This window comes from Cetorhinus maximus, unplaced genomic scaffold, assembly GCF_964194155.1.
Source record: "Cetorhinus maximus unplaced genomic scaffold, sCetMax3.hap1.1 HAP1_SCAFFOLD_2176, whole genome shotgun sequence".
In the NCBI taxonomy this organism is placed as follows: Eukaryota; Metazoa; Chordata; class Chondrichthyes; order Lamniformes; family Cetorhinidae; genus Cetorhinus; species Cetorhinus maximus.
In genome coordinates, this window is record NW_027598115.1 from 15,001 (window position 1) to 23,070 (window position 8,070).

Sequence of the window (8,070 nt, forward strand, 5' to 3'; positions counted from 1 at the left end):
AGAGAGAGAGAGAGAGACAGTGAGAGAGAGAGAGAGACAGAGAGAGAGAGAGACAGAGAGACAGCGAGAGAGAGAGACAGACAGAGAGAGAGAGACAGAGACAGAGAGAGTGAGAGGGACAGAGAGAGAGAGAGTGAGAGAGACAGAGACAGAGAGAGAGAGAGAGAGAGAGCCCGGAGGTGTTTATATTGATATCAGTTCCTCCTGACTCTTTCCCCAAGTTGCTGTCTTGAATAAAGTTGGTGGTCTGAACACTGCAAGTCCTGTTTTAGTTGTCGGGCCTCTGAGTCATGGGGAGGGCTGGATGGCTGTTTGGGGAAAACGGGACTGGACTCTTCCTGTGCACTGAAGGGAGGGCGGTGTGTGTGTGTGGGGTGTGCGGGTGGTGGGAGAAGGTGAAGGGAGAGGGTGGTGGTGTGGGAGAGCTGGTTCCAGGAAGGTGTGAGGGCAGCCCCTGCGTCCAAACCCCCGGAAATAGCCACCCACGGGATTCTTGGTGATGCACACTGCAGTCGAATAGCCAGACACCGCTTGCGGCCCAGCTGCTTGGCCGGAGCGAGCTCAGGGTTCAAGGAGGCCCCGAAATCATCCGAAACCCCACCCCACCACACACACCCGGGCAGTTCGAATCTCTGTCTCTCTCTCTCTCTCTCTGTGTCTCTCTCTCTCTCTCTCTGTGTCTCTGCTTCTCTCTCTTTGTCACCCTCTTCCTATCTCTGTCTCTCTCTCTCATTCTATCTCTCTTTGTCTGTCTCTCTGTCTGTCTCTCTGTCTTGATCTCTCTGTCTTGATCTCTCTCTCTCCCTCGCTCTGTCTCTCTATCTCTTCTCTCTCTCTGTCTCACTCCCTCGCTGTCTCTGTCTCACTTTCCCTCTCTCTCTCTGTCTCTGTTTCTCTCTCTTTGTCACGCTCTTCCTATCTCTCTCTGTATCTCACTTTCTATCTCCCTGTCTCTCTCTTTCATTCTATCTCTCTGTCACTCTCTCATGCTATATCCCTCTGTCTCTGTCTGTCTCTCTGTCTGTCTCTCCGTCTCTCATTATCTGTCTCTCTGTATCTGTCTCTCTCTCTCTCGCTCTCTCTCTTTTTCTGTCTCTCTGTTTCTGTCTCTCTCTGTCTATCTCTGTCTCTCTCGCTCTCTTTTTCTGTCTCTGTTTCTGTCTCTCTCTGTCTATCTCTCTCTCTCTGTCTGTCTATCTCTCTTTCTCTGTCTCTCTTTCTCTGTCTCTCTCTCTTTCTGTCTCTCTCTCTCTCTTTGTCTATGTTTCTCTCTCTCTCTGTCACTCTCTTTCTATTTCTCTCTGTCTCTCTCTCTCTCATTCTATCTCTCTCTGTCTCTTTCCCTCTCTCTCGCTTTCTATCTCTCCATCTGTCAGTCTGTCTCCCTCTCTTTCCGTCCCTTTTTTTGTCTCTGTCTCTCTCTCTTTCTTTGTCTTTCTCTCTCTGTCCCTCTTTCTTTCTATCTCCCTCTTTCTGTGTCTCATTCTGTCTCTCTCCTTCTGTGTTTTCTGTCTTTCTGCCTCTGTCTCACTGTCTCATACTCTGCCCCTCTCCGCCCCCCCGCACATGTGTTAACCCCCGTCTCTCCGTTCTCCCACGCTGCCAGGAAAGAAGTCGCCAAACTGAACCTCTTCTTCCGTGAGCTGAACTACAAGACCATAAGCGAGAACCCGGCTCTCCCCGTAAACCCCTTTCTCAATATTTGAAAGATTGCCCCGTCTTGTCTCCACTGGGCTGGTGGGCTTGCCAGAGTGGGGGGGCTGGGTTGGGGGCTGGGTTGGGGGCTGGGTTGGGGGCAGGCAACGGCGCGTGGAGGGGGGCAGGTGAGAAGATAAACACTTGGCCTCAGTGCCAGCCGGGGATGGGGGAAATGAACCCAACCCCGGGGCCCCTCCTCCTCCTCAGGCTGAGGAGGTTCCTCCGCAAAACTGCGGCTGAGCTTCAGCTCATGGGAGGAGCGCAGGCGTCCGGAGACGGGCGAGGGAACGGAGGGCGACCGACAGCGTGGGTCAGCCCAGGCTGGCTTCGTAGCACCCCCTGCCCCGGTGGGGCTGAATGGCACCCCCACCACCCCTCCTTCCAGCTCTCACCTCGCGTCGGAGGTGGATGGGGAGAGAGGGGGAGGGGGCTCGCTGCGAGGCGGGGGAGGGGAGGTTGGGCGCGGGAGGGGAAGGAGTCCCGAGTAACGGAGGGCACACCCCCCTCCACCACCCTCTCTTCTGGTTGCCCCCCCGAGGTGGTGCTGGTGCTGTCGAACCTGGGCAGCCAGTGGAGCTTGTGGTTCGTGTCCTCGGTGCTGTCGGTGGGCGGAGATCCTGGAGCTGGTCCTCGACCTGGGGGCACTGAGCGCCCCCCTGGTGCTGGCCACCCTGCGCCGGCGCCTCCTGGGGGGGTCCGGCCCACCACCCCCAACACCGATACCGGATCCGCCCCACCACCCTCGCAGCCGGCCGCCCTTCCACCCGCATGCCTGGCGGGACCCCGGCGCCCACCTGGGGGCCTTCGACGCCCTGGCTGACCCGGCGCTGCCCCCCCACATACGACTCGCTGGCCCGAGAGAGAGAGACATGGAGAGAGCAGAACAAAGAAACATATGACTTCGGAGCAGGAGTAGGCCATTCGGCCCCTCGAGCCTGCTCTGATATTCAGTAAGATCGTGGCTGATCTTGTCCCCCCCAACTCCCCACCCGCCAGAACCCTCGAGTCCCTTGTCAATCAGAAACCCGTCTAACTCAGCCTCGAATATATTCACTGACCCGGCCTCCACCGCTCTCTGGAGGAGAGAATTCCACAGACTGACCACCCTCCGAGAGAAATTCCTCCTCATCTCCGTCTTCAATGGGAGACCCCTTATTCTGAAACTGTGCACCCTCCACCCCTTGTTCTAGATTCCCCCACGAGGGGGAAACATTCTCCCAGCATCCACCCTGTCGAGCCCCCCGTCAGGATCTTATATGTTTCAATAAGATGGCCTCTCATTCTTCTAAACTCCAATGGGTACAGGCCCAACCTGCTCAACCTCTCCTCATAAGACAAACCCCATCATCCCAGGAATCAGCCCAGTGAACCTCCTCTGAACTGTCTCTAAAGCAGTTATATCTATTAACAAATAAGGAGACCACATCTCTACGCAGTACTCCAGCTGCGGACTCGCCAAGACCCTGTACAGCAGCAGTGAAACTTCCCTACTTTTACATTCCATCCCCCTCCCAATAAACACCAACGCTCCATTTGCCTCCCTAATCACTTGCTGCATCTGCGGACTAACTTCTTCTGATCCATGCACCAGGACACCCAGATCCCTCCGTACCGCAGAGTTCTGAAATCTCTCTCCGTTTAAATAGAATACTGCGTTTCTGTTCTTCCTGCCTCCTGGGCAGGTTCACATTTTCACACGTTGTACCCCATCTGCCAAATTTTTGCCCACCCGCTTGACCTGTCCATATCCCTTTGCAGACCCTCTACCTCCTGTTGACGACTGACTTTCCCACCTATCCTGGTGTCATCGGCAGATTTAGTGACCACACATTCGCTGCCCTCATCCAAGTCACTCATATAAATGGTGAATCGTTGAGGTCCCAGCACTGACCCCTGAGGCTCTCCGCTCGTCACATCTTGCCAACCCGAAAAAAACCCATTTACCCCTACTCGCTGCTCCCTGTTAGCTGACCAATCATCTATCCATGCTAATATGTTACCCCCTAGACCATGTGCTCTTATCTTCCAGAGTAACCTTTGATGTAGCGGCTAATCGCATGCCTGTCGGAGAGAGAGAGAAACAGAGAGAGACAAAGAGAGCGAAGCAGACAGAGTAAGAGACAGGAAGAGAGAGAAAGAGACAGGCAAAGAGAGAAAGAGGGAAAGAGACAGACAGAGACAGGGGGAGAGTAATGGAGCGAGAGGCAGATAGAGAGAGAGACTCAGAGAAAGGGAGCAACAGAGAGCGAGAGAGACAGAGCGAGAGAGAGGGAGGGAGAGAAAGGGAGATTGAGAAGTGGTGAGAGAGATTGAGAGAGAGGGAGACAGAGAGAGAGATGGTGAGAGAGACTGAGACAGAGGGAGACAGAGAGAGAGATGGTGAGAGAGATTGAGAGAGAGGGAGACAGAGAGAGAGTTGGTGAGAGAGATTGTGAGAGACGGACAGAGAGAGAGATGGTGAGAGAGATTGTGAGAGAGGGACTGCTGATCCTGGAGTCAGTACAACCAGCCTCTCATTCTGATCTCAGGGGCAGTATCATTGTGAAATGCAACGAAGAGGGAGAAACTGTTTTGAGGAAGTTTACGCCCTGACATCGAGTCTGAGGAAAGACTGAAACACATCTGAGAGAGAGAGAGAAGCAGACAGGACAGGAACGGAGGAGAGAGATCCCTCTGACACAAACCATGGAGCAGGACACCGACTACATGAATACAAGACACGTCAAAAACATCACAACAGCTCCCAGTGAACGTAGGTTAAACTGTTCAACAGAGAAAGAGAGAGCGAGAGGGACAGAGAGAGATAGAGAGGTGGATATGAGGAAGCAGAGAGAGAAATAGAGCAACAATGAGAGAGAGAGCGACAAGAGTGAGAGAGAGAGATAAAGACCGGGAGAGTGAGAGAGACAAAGATGCATAGAGAGGGAAAAACAGAAACAGAGAAAAGGAAACACAGAGACAGAAAGTAAGATAGAGTATTTGATAAAGACAGTGCATGGGAAGCTGTACTCTGTCTATAACCCCATGCTGTATCTGTTCTGGGAGTGTTTGATGGGGACAGTGTAGAGGGAGCTTTACTCTGTATCTAACCCCGTGCTGTACCTGTCCTGGGAGTGTTTGATGGGGACGGTGTAGAGGGAGCTTTACTCTGTATCTAACCCCGTGCTGTACCTGTCCTGGGAGTGTTTGATGGGGACTGTGTAGAGGGAGCTTTACTCTGTATCTAACCCCGTGCTGTACCTGTCCTGGGAGTGTTTGATGGGGACAGTGTAGAGGGAGCTTTACTCTGTATCTAACCCCGTGCTGTACCTGTCCTGGGAGTGTTTGATGGGGGCAGTGTAGAGGGAGCTTTACTCTGTATCTATGATTATTCCCCGCAGCCTCCAGCTGCCTAGCCCCTGAAATGCGAAAAACTCTCGCTAAACCTCTCCATCTTTCTATCTAACTCTCTGTCTCTCTCTCTGTCTCTCTGTCCCTCTCTCTGTCTCTCTCTCCTCCTTTAAGACGCTCCTTGTACTGATCTCTGTGTCTGAGCTTTTGGTTTCCTGTCCCTAATATCTCCCTGTGTGACTCGGTCTTCGATTCTCTTTGATAAGCCTCCTGTACCGTGCACTGGGATGTGAAACGAGGGATATAAACGAGTAACGTAGTTGTTTCTCTTGATAAGGGGGGTAGATACGTCACCATTGTCTGTTCCGTGCAGTTACATAGGCTGCTCAACATGGGTCAATCTTTACTTCTCTATTCCAGATAAAACTGGACAGGAAACAGCTGAAGGAAGAAGATCAATAACTTCAACACATCTTGGCATCGCCTGCCTCATTGTCTTAATCATCAGTTTGGTTATTGCGATAGGGCTGAGAGTCCAAGGTAGGAAGCTGAACCTCACACTGAACCTGTTACAGAGAGTGAACGGAGGCAATACTGAACACCTTTATTTTCTCACCCTCTGTCCGTAAGCAGGGGTGTTTTCATATTGGAAATAGGCTGTGGTGTGTTTACCAAAGCCCTCAGTTTGTGAGGTCAGACTTTAAAGGGAGAAGCAGCAACACCTCTCTAGGTTTAAAATCAGCAATGTAGTTTATTCATACATTCAAACCTGGGGGATCATCACAACTTCATACACACACGTAAACACACAACAGGAACATCGGAAAAAGGTGCTTTTTTTTTTTACAGTTTTTGATAACTTAAACTGAAAAAGCAGCACAGTTGTGGATATCACCTCATGGGATGGCCAAAGTTCAGAAAGTCCAAGTCTGGTGAGGGTTCCTTCACAGAGGAGATACAGTTCAGGCAGGTCTGGCTCGCTGAAGCAGGATTTACAAAATTCCTTTAAAGTTGATCGGGATGCAGTGAGATGAGGTTGGGCCACAAAGAGTTGGACTGCCCAGGAGGTGGCTGAAGGAATTTTCCAGAGAAACACATTCCGAGCTGGCTAAGACATGACGCAGGATGTCGATCAACCTGGAGTCCTGCTTTGATGATTGCCAGCAGGAGTGTGAACAGAACACAGAGTTGTGAATGTAATAATGTAATATCAAATCCTTCCTATGGCCAGGAGCTTAGGTCATGTGATGTTGCCCATTAAGGAGCCTAACAATAAGTTTCTATGCCTCTGGTCAAAATCTATTGTCCAACATTGGAGATAGAGGATGGCGTTTAGCGCAACTGCAGGTTTAATGAGTGTCCAAGTCTTTCCCATTACTATAAGGCGAGGCTGCGGAGACAGGTTGTCTACTGGTCCCTGGTGTTGTTAATCATAAGGTGTCCGCACAGTAGAAGGTGTGAGGTTCCACAAGGATGAGGGGGTAGCTTTGTGCAGTGAATGCTGTTGGAAATTGGCCGACTCTTCAGCCCAGTTATGAATCATGTGACCTGTAGCAGCAATTATTTGGTTCAGGAACAGCCACTTTTCAAATAAACCAGAAGGAAATGGTGATTTTCAAATGTTAATGATCCCTTCAAACATGAAACAGACACTGATATATCCCACGCCTCTCACTGCAGCACGCTGATATATCCCACACCCCTCACTCTCACACACTGATATATCCCACACCCCTCACTCTAACACTCTGATATATCCCACACCCCTCACTGTAACACTCTGATATATCCCACACCCCTCACTCTAACACTCTTATATATCCCACACCCCTCACTGTAACACTCTGATATATCCCACACCCCTCACTCTCACACACTGATATATCCCACACCCCTCACTGTAACACTCTGATATATCCCACACCCCTCACTCTCACACACTGATATATCCCACACCCCTCACTCTAACACTCTGATATATCCCACACCCCTCACTGTAACACTCTGATATATCCCACACCCCTCACTGTAACACTCTGATATATCCCACACCCCTCACTGTAACACTCTGATATATCCCGCACGCCTCACTGTAACACTCTGATATATCCCGCACCCCTCACTGTAACACTCCGATATATCCCGCACCCCTCACTGTAACACTCTGATATATCCCACACCCCTCACTGTAACACTCTGATATATCCCACACCCCTCACTGTAACACTCTGATATATCCCACACCCCTCACTGTAACACTCTGATATATCCCACACTATCTCTCATTCTGACTCTGTGTCTCAGTTCTACAGATGAACAAGGAGTGCGGTGGTGCTGACCCCTTGAACCGGACCTTGGCCATTGCCCTGCGGAACCTGACAGAGCTGGATGGAAAGTTCCAGAAATTGTCCGAGACTGCGAGATCGCTCTGCCCAATGCTCCGATCCTGTTCCGGTGAGTGGGAGCTGACCGATGTACTCCTGCCCCCTCCCGCAACATCCCACGTTCTGTCCCTTTGGGGTCGCCCCCACCTCCTGTCTCCCCTCCTCCACCCCCACCCCCTGTCTCCCCACCCCTATCCTCCCCAACCTTCAGTCAAGGCCTCAATCTCCAAGCGGGGGAAGGCCGCACTATCCTGACCTCTGCCTCCCGGAGTTTGGGACAGGCGAGGGGATGAATCGATCAGAGGGGGGCGGTTTTTCCAACAGATTGAAGGGATGGGATAAGGTGCAGGCGGGCGATCCAAACTCGAAGCCTGAGGCCTACAGGCGAAACCACGGCGACCGGACCCGAGGCGTTGAATGCTTCACTGCAGAGGGATCTGGGTGTCCTCGTGCATGAATCGCTGAAAGCTAGTGTGCAGGTACAACAGGTAATAAGGAAGGCAAATGGAATTTTGCCATTTAATGCTACAGGAATAGAGTATAAAAATAGGGTAGCGTTGTTGCAACTGTACAAAGGCGTTGGTGAGACCGCACCTGGAGTACTGTGCACAGGTTTGGTCACTTACTTGAGGAAGGATTCAGTTGCACTGGAGGCGGT